Source organism: Ambystoma mexicanum, chromosome 3p (assembly GCF_040938575.1).
Source record: "Ambystoma mexicanum isolate Mex_15411 chromosome 3p, UKY_AmexF1_1, whole genome shotgun sequence".
NCBI classification, from domain to species: domain Eukaryota; kingdom Metazoa; phylum Chordata; class Amphibia; order Caudata; family Ambystomatidae; genus Ambystoma; species Ambystoma mexicanum.
In genome coordinates this window covers 388,105,761-388,124,969 of record NC_090925.1, presented here as the reverse complement: position 1 = coordinate 388,124,969, position 19,209 = coordinate 388,105,761, and positions in this window count along the sequence as shown.

Genomic DNA, 19,209 nt, shown 5'->3' with positions numbered 1-19,209 from the left:
CGCTGCCTTTGACCGAGTGGATCATAACGCACTTTGCCACCACCTGGTAACTGCGGCCAATTTCTCCCCAAAGCCTGCAATTGGATTACCTGCTTTCTCCAAGAAAGGGCCATGAGAGTCTTCTCCGACTCAGCCTCTGCCACCCCTAGCCACATTAAATGCGGGGTGCCGCAAGGCTACTGCATTGCGCCCACTCTCTACAACCTCTTCACGACGCCCCTGTTCAGCATCCTTGACTCCCTTCTCATATCGTACACCAATTATGCGGATGATACGCAGGTTCTCATCCCACTCACGGGAAACTACGAGGCAGACGCTAGAACACTCACTACCATTTATTCCACTATCCAATCGTGGATGGCAGATAACTGGCTCTGCCTCAATAGTGAAAAAACAGAACTTCTGCTCATTGGATCACCCACCACCTTCGGTAACCTCAGTGAACAGTACCTATCCTTCACTATTGACAACATTCCCATTAAGGTCTCCAACAATGTTAAGGCATTGGGAGTCTACCTGGACTCCAACCTCACCATGGACAGGCAGGTTAATGCCATCGTAGCCTCGTCTGCTTATTACTCCAAAGTCATCAACGCATCCAGACCCTACCTTTCACACCAGAACTGCCTCACAATTGCCAGGGCAATTATTGGTTCTAGGCTTGATTATTGCAATGCCCTGCTCCTAAGGACTTTGTGCAAAAATGTAACCAAACTCCAGCTCGCCCAAAATAACGCCCTTAGGGCAGCCACAGGAACCTCCAGGAAAGATCACATATCGGAAGTCAGAAGGCAGGCCCACTGGCTCCCCGTCAAAGAAAGGATTGTGTTCAAAACCTTGGCCATCACGTACAAGTGCCTCCATGAGCTCGCTCCTCCATACCTTGCTCAGCGAATCAAAAAGCACACCGCCATCAGGCCACTTAGGAAATGCTACTCTAACATGATCGTCACCCCCAAAACCCGAAAAGCCTGTGCACTTTGCCTTCCGGAAAACCATCAAAACCAAACTCTTTATGTAGTTGCCCACGTTCTTTAGGCAATCTGTATACCTAACCACTGTTTACTTGTTTCGGATTGCTACCTTGCTTTCTTTTGTTTCGCACACTATCTCTGCCTTCTGTAACTAAGAGACTTTTTTTCACCTTAATCAAAAATGCTTACATTTTCTTGTAACAGCGCCTCAATGTCCACGGGCTGCAAGTGTGCTTAACAAATGCAAATAAATAAATAAATAAATAAATAGTCGCACTGTGGGCTGTCAATCAATGGGGTGTGGCGCTGTGCTGGGATTCCGTGGCCGCGGTCCAATGTTGCATGACACGTGGCAGTTCATGCAACGTTGCCAAGGGGCTTGGGATACATCCTTATTGATGGAACATTGCATGAAGGGTTGCCTCACACAGTGGCAGTCTAGAGTTCTATCCCTTACTGGTATCCGCCAGATAAATAAAGCCGCCGGCTGTTATGGTGGTGGTTGTGGAGCGGTGCCATGCTTTCTGTGCTGGATGCTAGTGCAGATGAGCAGTGTTGTGACCCCAGGCGAGGCTGCATGTTGATGCCCATAGGTGTGTCCATGTGGTTGGTGGGCACAGAAGGGAAGCCAGGTCAAACTGATGAAAATTGAAGGCCTTGCTTCATGTGTACTGATGCAGGGTCAGATTGTGGCATAACATTGACTTGGGCACCAATGAACATTTCGCCCACAGACTCAAATGGCAATTTGTTCCTTTTGTCACAGACTTTTTGAGTAGTACCCAAGGGGGAGTTATTTTTTGGTAACATGTTCCTAAATGTGCATTTTAAGGAATATTTGTTCTGTGACTTGTCAAACCTACTGGCAACACTATCAGCTCGAAGTGGCCTACTTTGGCCAAAACACTGTCCACTTTGAACCAAAAAACTGGCCCACACTAGCATGTTGGCCCTGCACTTTGGGCATTGCCCTGTAGGTTAGTCTGAGCCTATACTGATATTTTATGTTTGGGGGAAATCTCTGGCATCATAAAAGGCCAGCACAAGAGAGATAACATTGCCAAGAAATGCAGCTCCCGCATAAATAGCAGCTTGCGACATCTCCCATCAACTCAGTGGTTACATCACAGAGACATTGACTGCACGAGGAAGTGCGTCATCTAGCGACGGCGCAGAGGGTTACCCCCTGCCCTGTGTCCAGCTGCAGAACAATGATGTAGGATGCAATGTGCAGGATTGCGGGGTGGTTGGCCTTGTCATGCTGGGTGCATGTGTGCTCGAGTAGTGTTGTGATCCCATGTGAGAGTCGGTGACCCTGCAGTAAGTTGTGCCCATAGCGTGTCATGTTAACCAGTAAGTAACAGCAGGGGGGTGGTCCCTGTTCCTTGCCTACCCCACCAGTGGGGCCTGACTCACACACAGGTATATTTAAGTCCATTTGCGGGATGGACAACTCTAGAGTGGGCAGGTGTGAGACTTGCAGCAACGGAAGTACATGACATTGATGGAGAAGAGAACATAAGGATGGGGCAGAATGTCGGAAACCGCAGAATTGCGGAGCCGGGAAGGCATGCTGCCCTATGCTTCATAGTTGCCCCCCACAAGTGTCCTCCCAAGTCATTGTGGGATATTGGGTTACGAGTTGGTGGACAGGGCTGCGTATGAGGCCACGAGCAAGGAGGTAGTGGATATAGAGATCCCCTTAAGTGTGGCTGAGGTTCAAGTGGCAGTGAAAGGCAGAGTTAGGGGAGAATGGCAAAGCAGATGGGATACGAGCAGGAACGGGAGGCACTTGCATGCGGTACAAAGGAAGGTTCAGTGTAAGAGATGTGGGTGAATGCAGAGTTTGCGCGCAGCGAGGAAACTATCTGGAATCTGCTAAAAGTGGGCTATACAGGTTTGTAAGGATGGAAGTTTAAGATGGGTAGAGTTACTCCTGCAAATTATGTGGCATGCAGAAGCCCAGAAACGGTGGATCACTATATGATGGCATGCAAAAAGTTGAGATGTCAGAGGGAACTGCTAATAGCCAAGACGAGTAGCATCGGGGTGTCAGTGTGGAGAATATCTGATTTGTTTATTATGGGGACTGGAAGTAGGAGGATCTTTAGCAGAGAAGCGCGGCTGACAACAGTGACTAACAGCGAACATCATCTCTCCAGATGGAAATCGCCGGATCCGGTCCTTGAGGAGCCATCCTAAGAAGAAGAAGCTGCTCGTTGGTGGCAGGACCTTTGTCCGAGTTTCCAGGGCAACCGCAAACCGTGGGGCCGATGCTGCAACAGTAATAAAGTTTGTGGCGAGTGGAGCCTGACAGAAGCCATGAAAAGAGATGTAAAAGTTAAAACTTTGTTTTGACACTCTTTCTGCAAGATGATCACTCTTGGAACTTAATGTCTCTTTCTTTCTTTCTCGGGTAGTTGTAAGAGTGTCTACTCCCGATTCCATCATGCACTGAGTTCCTTAAATGCGTTTTCCTCGGGGGTCTTAGGACCCCAGGCTCCCAGTTCCAGCATTTAAAATGGGCTCCAAAGACTCTTGCTCAAGCTGCTCCTGGAACTCCATCCTTAAGTTGCAGGATGCAGCATTACTCCTTGTACTCAATCCCTCGCTGCCTGGCTCCAGATGCACTAGGAGCTCACACTTCAAGTTGCAGGATGCAGCATTACTCCTTGTACTCAATCCCTCGCTGCCTGGCTCCAGACGCACTAGGAGCTCACACTTCAAGTGTCAGGATACTCAATCCCTCGCTGCCTGGCTCCAGACGCTCTAGGAGCTCACACTTCAAGTGTCAGGATACTCAATCCCTCGCTGCCTGGCTCCAGACGCACTAGGAGCTCACAGTTCAAGTTGCAGGATACTCAATCCCTCGCTGCCTGGCTCCAGACGCCCTAGGAGCTCACACTTCAAGTTGCAGGATGCAGCATTACTCCTTGTACTCAATCCCTGGCTGCCTGGCTCCAGACGCCCTAGGAGCTCACATTTCAAGTTGCAGGATGCAGCATTACTCCTTGTACTCAATCCCTCGCTGCCTGGCTCCAGACGCTCTAGGAGCTCACACTTCAAGTTGCAGGATGCAGCATTACTCCTTGTACTCAATCCCTCCCTGCCTGGCTCCAGACGCCCTAGGAGCTCACACTTCAAATTGCAGGATGCAGCATTACTCCTTGTACTCAATCCCTCGCTGCCTGGCTCCAGACGCCCTAGGAGCTCACACTTCAAGTTGCAGGATGCAGCATTACTCCTTGTACTCAATCCCTCGCTGCCTGGCTCCAGACGCCCTAGGAGCTCACACTTCAAGTTTCAGTGTGCATTGGTGTTCCTTCTCAATATGGGGTTTTCAGTGCACTTGAGGACTTCGCCCTTCAAAATCCCACAGGCAGCATTTCTTCTCAGTATGGCTTTCGCAATGGGGTCATTTTAAAATGAGTGTAGTGGAAAATAAAAGCATACAGGCAAGGCGTATTGCTTTTACGCTCCCATTCTCCTCTCCAGCTCATTCTTGTACCTTTCGAAGGAGTAGGGGGGCAGCAAAGTAGAGTTTATCACTGCTTTACTTCCCTCCTCTGTCTTGGAAAAGCACCCAGTATTACACCTGCCTGAGATTTCCATGCATGCGTAAAACCAAAAGCTTCCATTGGAGTGCCCTTGATTTAGCACCTGCTGAAGACCAAGCGGATTCCACAGGAATCCATAATACAGCTCAGCCTGCAAAGTATTATTTTGTACGAAGTGGAGAGCAAAAGAGAAGAGTTTGCCTGCTTTTACTCTTCACTTTTTCGCTGTGCTTTGTAAATATAGAACATTGCTTCCCGGGTACCTAAAACATGTAAGTGCAAATGTCTGTGGTCCCCTGCATGCAATTTGCATTTATTGCAAAATGAGCCCCAATATGTTTTCAAGAACTCACCTGTCAAGTTCCAGCATGCAACATTTCTTCTCATTATGTCTTGTACGATCCTAGTTTAGTCCACGTTGCTTCTCCTCCACATCTAGAACTTTGTTCCATCCCTTCAGATGGACTCAGGCATCCATCCATTGGCCTCCACTTGTGTCCTGGTTTTGCGTGTCATCCTCCTACGTATAACTTCCGGTCCCCTGATCTGCCATCAGGTTTGGGTTCCCAAATCAGGACTGACTCCAGTGGCTTCACATGGCCGCAGCCATTCTGGTCGCTTCTGTACTTCACACTCCCACCTTCTATCTTTGTTCTGGGAGCCTCTGCGTGTCTGGTGCTCTTGTCTCATTGTTGCCGCAGCTGTTGAGTGGCTCTGTGTGAAATATTCTTTGACCCCTGTGACGAATCCCAAGGTATCGTCACTGATACCATGGTGGTAGCCCCATAACACACACACCTCTCCTTCACCATCACTCTCTCCATCTCCACCCTCCTATCCCATGTACTTCTTGAAGACCTCTGAGGAAAGGGAAACTGAGACGAGGAAGAATAGTGAGGAGTTGCATATGATAATACTAGCAACCACTGAGACGAGGAAGAGGTGAGGTGTAGTGCTGACTACTCTGCGGAACCAAAATGAGTAGTCCAGACTAACAGGGCCCAAAGGAATAAAAAGAGAAGAGGGACCACTGAAAGTGAGAGAGCCTCCACAGAGGAGCGATAGGTCAGCAAGCCGGTGGCCAAGACCGAGAGGGAAGGCTGAAGAGGCCCGGGACTGTCTGTGGTCGGTAGACATAAGAAAAGGGTGAATAGTCACACTTCCCAGCTGCAGAGTCACCATAGGGGAAGCAAAACCCAGGAGATGGAACGTGGAACGAAGAGCGGAGTGAAGAACAGAGCGAAGAGCAGAACTCCTTGCGCAGCACGTGAAAAGCACCAGTCTTTCTGACTTCGGAGCTGCCAAAAGCAGGAGAAGAGAGAAGAAAGACGGAGAACCGAGTAAAACTGCAGCAGCAGTTCGGCAGCAAGAACAGGAGGAAGCCTCCAGTTGCTCCTCCTCCACTGCTGCAGAGCTGCCGCAGGGAGCGAGGCGCCAGGGGGGAGAGGACACCCTGGGAGATCAACTTAGTAGCAGAGAAGTCCCACATTCAACCCAGGGGTAATTGGGTTGTTGGGAAGAGCCTGAGAGGTCCATGGTGGATGGAATATCAGGTCTGGGACCCACCTAACAAGTAAGAGACACTAAACCTCAAGAGCGCCTGGCAGGGAAGTGAACCAGGTTTACTCACAGGGGTCTGGGACCCCAACGAACAGGAAGAACCTCCATACCACTCTTAATCGTTACAGTGCCTGATAATCTGGGGCACCAGGTTTGCCCACCAGGGTCTGGGACCCACAAAGATAAAGAAGAATCCTATAGATAAATGGGGTAGGGAGAGATCCCCCCCCCTACAGTAGAAGAACACTGGGAAGAGAACAGCAAGTGTGAGACCTATGAACATAGTACTTGGCAGGCGAGTAAAGCAAGTCTGTGTTGGGTTGCAGTTCCTAGTTACAGAGGAAGCCGGGTCTGCCAACAAGGGTCTGGGACCCACCTTGGTTTGGGAGAGCATCCAAACCTCTTCTCTTCATTGCAGTACCTGGTTGCGAAAGGGAGACAGGTCTACCAACCAGGGTCTGGGACCCCTGTAGATGAGCAAAGAAAGAGAGAAAGTTATCAGTTGGAGAAAGACTAAGTCGGGGATCCACTGGGACCATCATTGATTGATGGGTTGGGGACCCCAGCCAGTGACAGGCACCAGCACTGAAAATAAAGAATCTTGAGACTGTAGTTGCGAGGGGCAATGGCCCCCAGCATCCTCTCTGTACTTTTCATCAGCCAATGCCTGGGATGCATGCCTTATCATGGAATATTGCTGGGGTGAATACATATCTAGTAGATAACGACGGGATGAATTTCATAAGGGGGCATGGGATTATAAGCCTCCAGGAAACCTGGGCCTTTGATGCCCCCCACATACAAGGATATACAACCTTTGCGATCCCACTGAACAAACGATATAAGGGATGCCCAAGTGGGGGGTTGGTGACGTGGGTAGATGTATCATTGTTTAAATCGATACAGGTGTGGGACTGCCAACTGGAGATACAGTTGAATCTCAAAGATAGCTCTAAGATCATCCTTATTAACCTTTACAATAGGGGCCTACCTGGGGCAGGTGTTGACCTCATATTGAAGGTGGTTGAGCGTATTAATGTTTGGAGAGCAGGCTCACCCAACTCACCGAGGATGTTGGTTATGGGGGATCTTAATGTCCAGTTTGAGCCTCTGGATAGCATGGCCGAAATAATGGATGAGGAAGACGGCCACTGGGGCATAGGCAGTCTCAGTTCTACAAAACCCCAAAAGCAACATAGGAATGCCGAAGAAATTGCAATTTAACTACTTTTGGCCAACCGTAGGGCTTGCAATGGTCGGTTTTCGGGGGATGCTCTGGCGATTCCGACCTTTGACAATGGGTTGTCCAGAAGTAAAATAGATGAAATTCTTGTAAATGTTGAAGCCTGGCACCTTGTGAATAGCTCTGGCATCCAATGCAGGGCAGAAAGTGACCACCATCCATTGGTGGAAGAGGTGAATGAGTCATTCATGGGACTGACCGAGATTGAGGCCGGAGCTGCTGGGACATTGGGGATTGGAGTCCCACTAGTCATCACTGGCCATGTTAGATGGAATATCAAGTGGGGGGATCTTGACCTGGGCAAAGTCCTGCCGGTGGCATTTGGTGATATAACTCTGCTCCTGGAGGAATTTGCCGGTACGGATTTGCAGGATAGTGTAGCTCTAGTCACTCTTCATGAGAAATTAACTGAGAAGCTGGGGCCCATGTTTTCAAAACCTCTGCAATCGGATGTTGGAGTTGACTGGTTTAGCATGGTCGAGGCATGAACAGGTTCTGTCAGGGATGAAGAAGAAAGGAGCAATGAGCCCATTTGATGGAAAACCTCAGACGAGTGGTAGAGTTCAATGTCAGTGGGCAGTGTTGCCATTCGAGCTGAAAGTTGAGTGCTACTGTGAATTCTTTAATCAAGGCAGTGCATGCGTTGGATCTATGTGATCACTGGGAATTTGTAATGCCGAAATGTGGAATTGGGGGGTGGGGGGAGCAAAGGGGTTTCAAACATTGTCCATTTACCAGCAATTATATACGTGGTAGACCACCTCAACGCTTCCCCATACTCCCCTTATATTTTCTATAACCCTAAACTCCCACCCTCCCCCACCCACATACAATAGCAGGGAAATGTGCATGTCTAAATTCAACGTTTTTGTCAATTTCCAGTTCGCAGTGATGACATGATACATACAAGCCTACATGGCAGGAGAAGTCCGCTAGCAGCAATGCAGTAGTGAAATGGTAACATGATATAGGTTCAACATATTACATGACAAATGGAGTAGACATTAGCACCTTAAGAGTGTTCGTCATTCCGTTGAAAGCAAATAATAGAATGCATAGCATTACTCTCTAGCCAGATTTGACAGTTTAAACACCAGCAGTGGGATCAATGTAGCAGAGGTTTTCACCTTATTTGTCAGTGGAGCAGATAAACAGTGCCCTTGACCACAGTGGGGAGAAGATAAGCGGAAACCATTAGGATAACGACTCTGCAGAGTTCAGCCCCACTACCATATTTGCTATGGAAACACAAGTAGAGGCTCATAGGTAAAGCCAGGACTCTGTCCATTGCACACTCGTGGATAAGACATGCATATAGATGCTGTAGTCTGAGAGGGCATTCCTAGCTGTAGGCTGTAAAGTTGTTTAACCAAACATGGGTTAATGATTGTGAGGCCTAGAGACCCAAGCTGCTCCTCATCGATGACACCCAACAAGGCTGAAACATGTCTGGGGGTGCTTGTGGTCTTGTGCGGAAGGGATGTGACCTAGCAGTTCAGGTTGGACTACCTCTTTGGGGGTGGGACCAAGCCTGATTTGCCAATGGTGTTCCCCCTTTTGTAATGGCTTGGCAGGCGAAGAACAATGGTCTGGAGGGTTGCCCAGAGCAATGCCAGAGGTTAAGATTTATTCTAAACCTTCCAGCCATCACTTCTTTTGTTTTGCTATTGTCACCCCGAGTGGGACGGGTATGCCCAGACGTGGGTCCCGTGCCTGCTGGGCCTACAGACCCAAGCTACTCCTCACTGATGACACCCAACAAGGCTGAAACATGTCTGGGGATGCTTGTGGTCCCGTGCAGAATGGATGTGACCTAGCAGTTCGGGTTGGACTACCCCTTTGGGGGTGGGACCAAGCCTGATTTGCATATGGTCTTTCCCCTTTTGTAATGGCTTGGCAGGCGAAGAACAATGGTCTGGAGGGTTGCCCAGAGCGATGCCAGAGGTTAAGGTTTATTCTAAACCTTCCAGCCATCACCTCCTTTGTTTTGTTAATGATTGTGAGGTCAGATCTGCTCCATGATGGTGTTGCAACAGCATTCCTGATACATTTGTGCAGGGGTCAGGCTGGGAACACCCCCAGACCCTACCATACCTTGAACACACACTGTTCCCTTTGAAGTCTCATAAGCCTTTTGCCTGCCAAGTATCAGAGTTTGGTGGTCAATATCCGTTGTCATTTTCTAGTGACGTTAATTCACTAAAATGCCAAGGTAGCAGAAATGACAACAAATGCCCTATTGCATCACAAGACCATTGACCCCAATGCATTATGGGACGCGATATCACGTGATCTACGACTATGATGTTATCACGAGAGGTGGCATCACTGATGTAAAGGTCTGTTTCACTTTCAACAATACATACATCATCTAGAGTTTTGCCTGTTATATGCCAGGGTTGCAGTCATAATATCCACTGGATACACAGTGCAGAATCTGTTTTATTTGCTTTGTGTTTGTTAGCCTTCTTCTACTTACCCGTCTACCTATTTCAATTTTCATCACACAATCAGCACATACACCTAGGATTGGTATCTATGGCCTTTGGGCGGGCCACCTACCTTGACTTTTTCAAACTTTGCTCGCATAAGATTGTAGTTACTGTTCACAACAAGAATTCAATAGCTGAACACACAATGGGCCTAATTACGAGTCTGGCGGTAGCCGTGCCTATTTTATAGGCACGGCTACCGCCAAACTCGCTACCAGCACCGCCACCCGCGATAGGGAAATAACCGGCCCATTACGAGTTGAATGGGCCGGTAATTGCCCATTCGCGGGTGGATGTATTGCCGGGCTCCTGATCCCCATTCTGCCCTATAGGCTGCCATAGAGGCAGAATGGGGATCGGGAGCATGGTTGCACCGGCACTGTTAGGCCAATAGGGCAGAATGGGGGTGGGGAGCATGGTTGCACCAGCACTGTTGATAACGGTGCCAGTGCAATTATAAGTTCAGCTCGCGGGTGCCCCACAGCCCGCCAGGTCAGACCTGGTGGGCTTTCTGGCACCGCGAGCAGAACTCGTAATTCGGCAGCAAGGTATGAACGGCCGTGGCCACCAAGTTTATAATGAGGCCCAATGACTATCCCGCTCTCGCATACCCTCACTAGACTGCATCTATCCACCCATCCACATGCCGGCCCAGCGTGGGTGGCTAGCAGGGGCTTGGCCAACCCTTCATATCTTAGCATTCGCCGTTATGTACATGCGCATACTAGTACTTATCGAATGTTCCCATACCTGGACTTCGGTCCTCCAAGTGTGTTAAAACTACAGCGCGTTGCGACCATACCAGTGGTGAAATGCGCTATACAAAAGATGCAACACAATACAATACCCCGTACGTAGGATTTCCCAAGCACATCTCGAGCCCCTCACACACCCAAACTTGATATATGCATTCCATTCTCCGTGCAGTCACTTACACACCTTTTAGCCTGTTTTAGACACATACCATTCCAGCCACAGCACACTCTGCTATCTCTTACATTCCACTATTTTCCAGTCACTGACTTCCAGCAGACCAGGAGTCTGCGTTCCCTGGGAAGGACTGAATGCAGTGGTGTAACACACATTTTGGGATGCACCCTGTGAGCCATGCTGAGGGCTCCCATGCACCCTGAAGCTCCTCAACAAAGCACAGGACGTGCTACACTCTGGGCAGGCCTGGACCACCCTGCTTCCTGTATGACAAACGCAGTGAGCTGCAGTCGGAGTGCCTCCTTTGCGTGCCAGCGGCAATTGGCCCCTGCCCAGGCCCTCTCCATGACTTAGGCCTCATTACGAGATTGCTGGTAAGTACAGTAAGTTCCCATTCTCATGGAGTCCGATAGTTAGTACCGGTGCCTGTGCTTCAGTGAAATGCCTGCTGGTAGGGGCCTGAACTCCCAGCAGCTCAGGCCTGTTGGGAGATCCGTGGCCCCCACCGGCAGACTCAAAGTGAGCCGGCCCGGTCCGGAAAAGGTGGCAGTAACCTTTTACTGGGCACCTTTATTTCGGGACTGGCTCACTTGTAATGAGGGCCTTAAAGTCATGGTGGGGGCTGGACCGGGGCCAACCTGGACCATCGATGGTGGAGGCTCGCGCACCGCAGGTGGTGCGGGGGGCCCTGTTACGCCAGTGACTGAATGCTCCTAGCTCGGACAAGGTTCACGCGCTTTGAGAGCACTCTGGTGGGGAACTGGCACAGTATCAAAAACCCAATAATAATAGCATTACTATCTGCTGTGCTTGGCAGCCATGTCAGGGTCAAACAGGGTAGTCATGAGAAGGCGAGAACGTGCTTGGACCAGAGCTGCAGTTTGTATACCTGCCCCTGAGTTGAACTATTCATTCTGCTTGTACTTTGTATTGCGCAGCCATTTTCCAAACTCCTTGGGGATATTCTGAGTGACTAACGATTTTATGTCCAACGCTCCCCAATCGTAATTCAATGCCTGGGTTTTATTTTCCACACGGTTTGCTGATGAGAATTGATAAAGTAAAGGTTTAAAAAGCAATACTGTGGAATCCTGCTGATCTATTTAGCTGACAGGCCCCAGGGTGGCATTCCAGCGCCGCGAGCATTCTGAAACGCTACAGGTGTGTTTGCGAGGCTGATAAGAGCAGCCTGTAATTCTGCTTGTGCACTCACCTGTCTGGTAAGAGCAGCCTACACTTCCATTTTTCTGCGCCTTTCAGTACTGCCAATGTCTATAATTCCACTGCCTCGCTGAAAGGATCACAACCCAACACACTGGGCCCTGTCTACAGCAATCAGCGATCCCATTCATCCATCTGGCATAATGTCACCTCACTGGTCAGAGGTGTCTAATATTCTACTAAAAGCTGCCTGGTAAGTACACACCCCTCCTTCCTGCCACCAGTGGCTTCCCGCCTACAGAAATCCCCTTCTCCTTCCACTTCTTACCTTCTCAGGCCTTTTTTGGTCTTCCCATCCCTATGTGAGCCCGACTGGAATTTATTTTTGATTCCTTTTAGATGTTTCTTCGCCTCCCCTAGTGTGACCCACCGAGTGCCTCAGGTAGGCCATGCGACGTTCTTCTACCGCTCGCGCTCCACAGCCAGCCAGTCTCAGGAACCGGCACCCAGTATGCCACTGCTGCAATCTAGGTGTGATGGGATTGTACTTGTTATGGCGGATGATGGAGGGCTTTACGCCTGTGATGGGGCTTTTAGGTGTCATTCTGAACAGGCCTTGTGGCGGATAGGAAGCAATCAAATACCAAACCAAGGGCTGTGCCCATGGTTTCAGAGGTGGGCTTCATGTCATTGTGTGAGATGACGGCCGCCCAAAGAGATTGTTGGTTTTGAAAGCTTTATGCGTCACCTCCAGATTCTCTTAAATTGTGGCTAATTTTCAAGAAGATGAACAATATCCAACTTTATTTTTTCTGTTGGTCTTCCACGCAATCATCGCCAATATCCTGATTATAAATCAATATTAAGAAGGGGGTCTTGTATAACGCCCTTCTGCCACTTTTGTTGGCCTTTCTGCAGGAGGCTCTATAACAGAAGGCGGGGTTGTTCGTGGGAGCAGGAAAGGCAGATGCTGTGGTATTGTTGATGGGTGCAGGTCGGATGTACCCGGTTCCTGTGGGTGGGTATGTTTGTATGGAATTGGCAGAGTCGTTTGGGAGTGTAGTATCCTGAGGGGCGAGGCCAATGACTCCAATGGGCAATTAGTCCTTAGGGCAGTGTTCCCCGTTAATGTGGGTGAGTGTGATAGAACTGAGTAGCGGAGCATCGGTAACGATTCTAAGGGATCCGAGCACGGCTGATTTTGCCGCGGCCGGAAAGTTCGCATGAAAAAGGTGCGAACTACCAAACGTTTGCACCATTCTCATGCGAACACACTTACATACTACGGGTGCTGCAGGAGTTTCCCCTGCAGCCCCCGCTCACTATACTGTACACATTTAAAAAAATAAAATCAAAAAATAAATAAATAAACGGGGGCTGCAGGGGTTTCCCCCGCACCCCCTGCTCACTATACTGTAGTATAGTAGTGAGCGGGGGTTGCGGGGGAAAACCCTGCATCCCCCGTTTATTTATTTATTTTTTGATTTTATTTTTTAAAATTTGTTTTTTGTGGGTGTGCTGCGGGGGTGTCACCTGCAGCACCCCGCTCACTATACCACACAGTATAGTGAGCAGGGTGTTGCGGTGGACACACCCGGCAGTCTTTTTTTTTTTTAACTTACCTGCAATGCTACCACCAAAGGCTCGAACCTTTGGTGGTAGCATTTTAGACCTTTTTTTTCGGTCCGATAGTACAATACCTTGGTAAAAGCTTGGTACTGTCCCTTGGCTAGGCCTTTGGTGGCTGTCTTTGTGGGCTGTTTGAGTCTGATGTAAAGTGGGAGGGTGAGGTTTTAGACGGTGCTTGGTTAGTTCAAGCTAGTTGGTTCGACAGACGTTAAGTGTAAGGGCCCTTTAGGGCTGAGATAGTGAATGCCTGTTGGTCAAGCAAATAAAGAGGCTTGTTAGATATTTTTGGTAGCAAAAGTTGGGTTCCCGTTGGGTTCCCTTTCGGTGATGTGGAATCCGACCTGTGTCCATTTCATTTTGGTATTTTAGTCGGGAGGAGTGCATGAGGGTCCTGGCGGATTCTGTAATTTCGAAGACTCCTCCGATGGGATGCGAGTGAGAGGAGTAGGTCTATGGTTCGAGTAGTTGAAAAGGGTGTCTTATTGGAGTTTGTTGAAGAGCCAGGTTTTAGCTGCATTCTGAAGGGTGTGTGGTCTTCCTCTGTAAGTATGATTTTGGGTAAGGAGTTCCAGAGTTTGGTTGCTAGTGTAGCCTGTGGTCTAAATGGGGCCATGCTAGAAGAGGCTGCATATTTGTCCCCGAAGGGAAAACCTAGAAAGAAAAGCGCAGGCACCACAGTTGAATACATTACTTTATTTGATGTAGTGTGTGTATATTTTCTTTATGCGTGTGCTCTGCGCTGAAATAGTTCATCCAGCTAAGCATGGGGCTGGGTGGAATGTTGAAAATTGAAAAAAGAAAGAGAACAAAGGGACAGAACTCCCCTGCCCAAGAATGGGCTGGGCAGATGAGAACATAATCTGGAGAAGATTTCAAAAAGAAAAACCGTTGCTAGACAGCTGGAGAGAAAAAGAAAAGAAAACGAGAAGTAACAGAAGGAGGGGAGAAGGAAAGAAAGAAACCAGAGTGGGGAGGAACAAGAAAATAACCCCCTTGGTAGCTGAGGAAAGGGTGTAGCACATCTTCTGTTACCAGCAATTTTATTTTACAGGTGCAGCACGCTTCCCTATCGAGCTGGCGTGGGGGTGGGACAGTGGTGCCCATGGGGACTGTCCCTGCTCCAGGAAGGAAAGTGTGCACCCCATGCCTGTACCAGGGTCGAAGAACAGGGGCTACGCTAGGAGGGATAAACTGGGGCATCCATCACATTTCTGGTTAATGCTTAGCACAGCTAGCCTGTTATTCCTGAATCTGTATGTAGTGCGATCGTTTCCTTCTGATGAATGCCAGGCCTCTTATGTAGTAGAAGTGGTGAGTTATATAAAGGGTTTTAAAGTGGATCCTCTTTTTGATTGGGAGCCGGCGGAAATTGCAGGGTGCTTGGGTGGTATGTTTGTGTCTTTTCAGTCTAAGTAATAATTTGCCTGCTGTATTTTGAACATTTTGCAGTCTGTTGAGTAGCTATTTCTCTAGTCCAAGGTAAAGGCTGTTGGCATAGCCAAGTCTTGTTAGTACCAGAGAGATAACTACCATGGACTTGAGTGCGAAGGTCAGGTAGGGCTTGATACATCACAAGATGTGATGTTGGCAGAACCAGCACCTTAAATTGCTTAAACATTAGTTTCTAGTGTAGGGTCACTGTGCCGTGTGATTCTAAGACTTCTCAAAGCAGATCCAGGATGTGGGAAAGGTCCCATTACTTCTGACCAAGGGGTTGCTGCAGTGTCCATTGGCATTGCACTGCAAATCAGCTGTTGTGTTTGGGATGGGTTGAGTTTAAGCCTTTTACCGGTCATCCAGCGGTCCACATGTGTGAGAAGGCAGTGTGGTCTTCATCGCTGGTTCCTTAGTGAGGAACATTCGAGTCATATGCATGGTTGAAGCATGTGTGGCCCGTGTTACTGATCTCTTCCAGGAGGGAGTCATGCACATGGTGAAGAGGAGAGGCGAGAGGTTGGAGCCTTGGGGTACTCCTCGTGTCAGGTTGCGAGAGTATGGTCTGAAAGGGGGCATGAGTGTTGTTTCAATTCTCCTGGTTAGGAAGAACACAATCCAGCATGTGGTCATTCTCTCTGTCCTGATGTCCTCTTGTCACTTTAATGTGATCTCGTGTTTGAAGGTGTCAAATATGCAAACATGTTATCTAGGATGAGTGCACTAGTTGGGCCGTTGTTCTTTATCATGTCGCAAATTCAAATGTGGATTCTGTTTCTCTCATTGGCCTGAATCCATGTTGGGATTCATGCAGGTGGTTGTTGATCTCTGCATTTGCCAGAGCTGGTAGTATAGGAATTCGTCAAGGATTTTGCAGTTGAAAGCTGTGTTGAAGATTGGGTGGTAGTTGGCTGGGTCACTTGGGTCAGACATGGGTTTTTTAAGAAGAGGTTTAACAAAGGCAGTTTTGAAGGCAAGAAGGATGGGGGTGTAAAGAGGTCATAGGAATGCGGATGCCTTACCTGAGTGTTTGATTATCATTTGTAGATGGTGGAAAGGCATAGATCTTCTGAGGAGCCTGCTGAGTTGCTGGAATTGAGTGCTGAAATCAATTCTGGAATGCTGAGAGGCGTTAAAGCCTTTAACAATGGCATGGAAGAAGCTGTGGGTGTCCCTTCCCTGGGGAGGCAGGGCATTGTTGGTACGTACCTGTCAAGGTAGTTTATGTTATGTTTATTGAGTTTATATAGCGCTTTACTCCAAAGCGCTTTACAGAATAACAACAGGTACATAATGAAAGAAGCATAATTAAAAACTTGAAACAAACCAGTGGTACACTATACAGAACAATTTGCTCAAAAGGAGGGGGTAGGGGGGAGTTACCAGGTGATCTTAACGCCCTTAGGTGGTTACAGCATCAAATATGAGGTAATCGGGAGGAGGGGGAAGGAGAGAGGGGAAGGGAAGGGGGGCAGGGGTTTAGGAGGGAGAGGTAGGGAAGGAGAGTCAGGGGGGAATGGAGAAGGGCTTTCAGGGAGGAGCGGAAAGATGGGTAGGTGGGGGTGGAGCGGATAGAGAGAGGTAGCGAGTTCCAGTAGAGGGGGGCCAAGAGTTGGAAGGAGCGGAAGCGTGAGGAGGCACAAGGGGCTGGGGGTACAGTGAGAAGGTATAGGTCAGCTGAGCGGAGAGAGCGGGAGGGAAAGTAGAATAAGAGAAGGGGGGAAAGATAGGGGGGGCGAGGTCATGAAGAGATTTGTAGACAAGGCAGAGGAATTGAAATTTCAATTGTGAGAGGAAGGGAAGCCAGCCGAGTTGAGAGAGTGAGGTAGAAATAGAGTCTCGAGGGCCGAGGAGACAGAGTACGGATAGAGGAGTGGTAGATGGATTTTAGGGGAGGCAGGTGAGAGACAGGGAATCCAAAGAGAAGAGAGGAGCAGTAGAAGATGTGGGAGAAAATAAGGGAGGAGATTAGGAGTTTAGAAGCGTGAAAGGTGAGGGAGGGGCGGATCTTGCGGATGTTGAAGAGGTAGTGCCGACAGGCACGAGAGGTAGTCTTGTATATGTTGAATTTTTTTGCTGGAGTGCGACGTGAGGAATCACAGAGATCTTGCATGGGTACAACAGTTATGTTGAAAGCTCTATGGTCCTTGCAATCCTGGATGATTACCAAAACTTTCCTTTGGCTGTGTGGAGCAAAGCTGATACAATGTGGGAAGTGGTCTTTTTTTGCTTTGACATGTTCTGCTCTGTAATACCATAATTGACAGTGTTAGGCTTGTCTGTTTCTGTTGCTAGGTCGTTTCTGCTCCAGATTTTCTCAAACTTCTGTTTTTCATTTTTACATGATTGAGCTGCAGACGGGGAATCCTCTAGACGATAGTTTTCTTTTGCACAGGTTTTTATTTTTAAAATTAAATATATTGCTCAGGGTGGTGTTTATCCAGTTATAACTGACACTGAGTAGACCATCAGGTATCCTGTTCTGAGATTCAGTTAAAATGTGGGCTTTAGTGTCTTGGAGGTTTTTGGGCAGGGAGGAGTTAGATATTTTCCCTCAGTCTCGTTGACATTGTGGGTCCTTTGGAGGGTTTTGCTTGTGCTGGTAGTTCAGTGAAAATGGTGGCCCCCCCACCCCCAGGTAATTCTGTTGAGGCTGTGACGGTAATGACATTCTTGTTGCAGAAAACACTGTCCAAGTTGTGACCAGCACTTTGGGTTTGTTTCTGGTCTTTTGGGTTAATTCTTCAACCAATTGTTTGAGGTGGGGAACACTGAGGTTTGTTGTGGGAGACATTTAAGCTGCTTTGTCTCTCTTCTCAATTCATAAGTGGAGTTTTCCCAGTATGGTGAGCGGGTAATGGTGTATAGAGGGCTAGCAACCATGTCTGCTAGGTTATCGGCGAAGGAAAGGTTTAGGAAAGCTGTCTGTGTATGAGGAAGAATGTTATTCTAGGTGTGTTTGAGGTCACCCAGACTAAGATGAGAGATTCACAGTCCAGGTTGTTACTGTAGTTAGAGCTTTTACTTTGATGCAATCTCTGTGAACAATTGCAATTCCTCCCCCTCTTCTAGAAGTCCTGTTTGTAAACTTTATTTTGTATTATTTTAGAATGGGTTTGTGTATGACTGGTGAGTGATTATCAGAGAGCCAGGTTTTTGAGTAGGTCTATTTTGTCTTCACTAAGAAGACTGAAGATGCTGGAGGAGTGTTTGGCGAAGGAGCATGAGTTGACGAGGAGACATCTAGTACCAGCTGCTCCTATGTCATTCAGTACCATAGACGGTCAAATGTGGATTTGTTTTCTGTTTGTATAATTGTTGCTCAACCATTCTTGGCATTTGCTTTCATTTTCAAACAGGCTCATTAGGTTCTTGGTGGAGTTGAGATGGTTTTCCCGGTTTCAGTGAGGGGTGACTGTAGGGAGTTGTTTTATGTCAACAGTGATCCTCACAGTGCCCATAATACATATACATCTGATTGACTAAAAGAAACATGTGAACGCTTCACTTTAGGCCATGAATATTGGGCTAACAAGAAGGAGCATGGTTATGAGGAATACCAAGACTGTGTTAATCCTCTCATGGACTTTCATTATATGTTAGTGGAAAAGCCTGTGAACACAAATGTATGTAAAGCTAGACATTTTCAGAGTGTAAATATATTATGCGCTGTATTTTATCGGAATTTATGTTAGTAAAAAACAATTATTTGTAAAGGATCTTGCGCTTTTTACATGGAGGAGCAGTAACCTCAAAGCGTCGGAAGCGGCCAGTTCTGTGCTCTATGCTCTGTTACGCGAGCGAGCGAGCGTTGGAACGTGGTGCGGCTTGACGCGTATCGACGGCAACGGGTCCGTTACTCTAACCGCGAAGGCTGCGGGAGAGAACAGCGTTGCCGAAGCTCACGACCCCCTGCAACCCCTGTATACTGAACGCCCACAGTAGCGACCGTAGCCTACATCAACGGCCGTAGCCCAGGGACTGGGGTCGCGGTGGGCAAGCGGCTGTGGGCACTCGGCTGTTACACGTGAGATCGCGGCCTGGGATTACGGCGGTCCTGCGCAGAGGCAGTGGCTGCAGAGGCTACGCGGGTGGCGCACGGACCTGCAGGGAAGCGGAGGAAAGCGGAGGGCGACCCAGAGCTGTGAAAACCTGCCTACCAGCAGAAGCGCCCACGCGAGGGCTGGGCACTTGGTAAGATCAATTTTAAGAAAACCCGGCTACTTTTT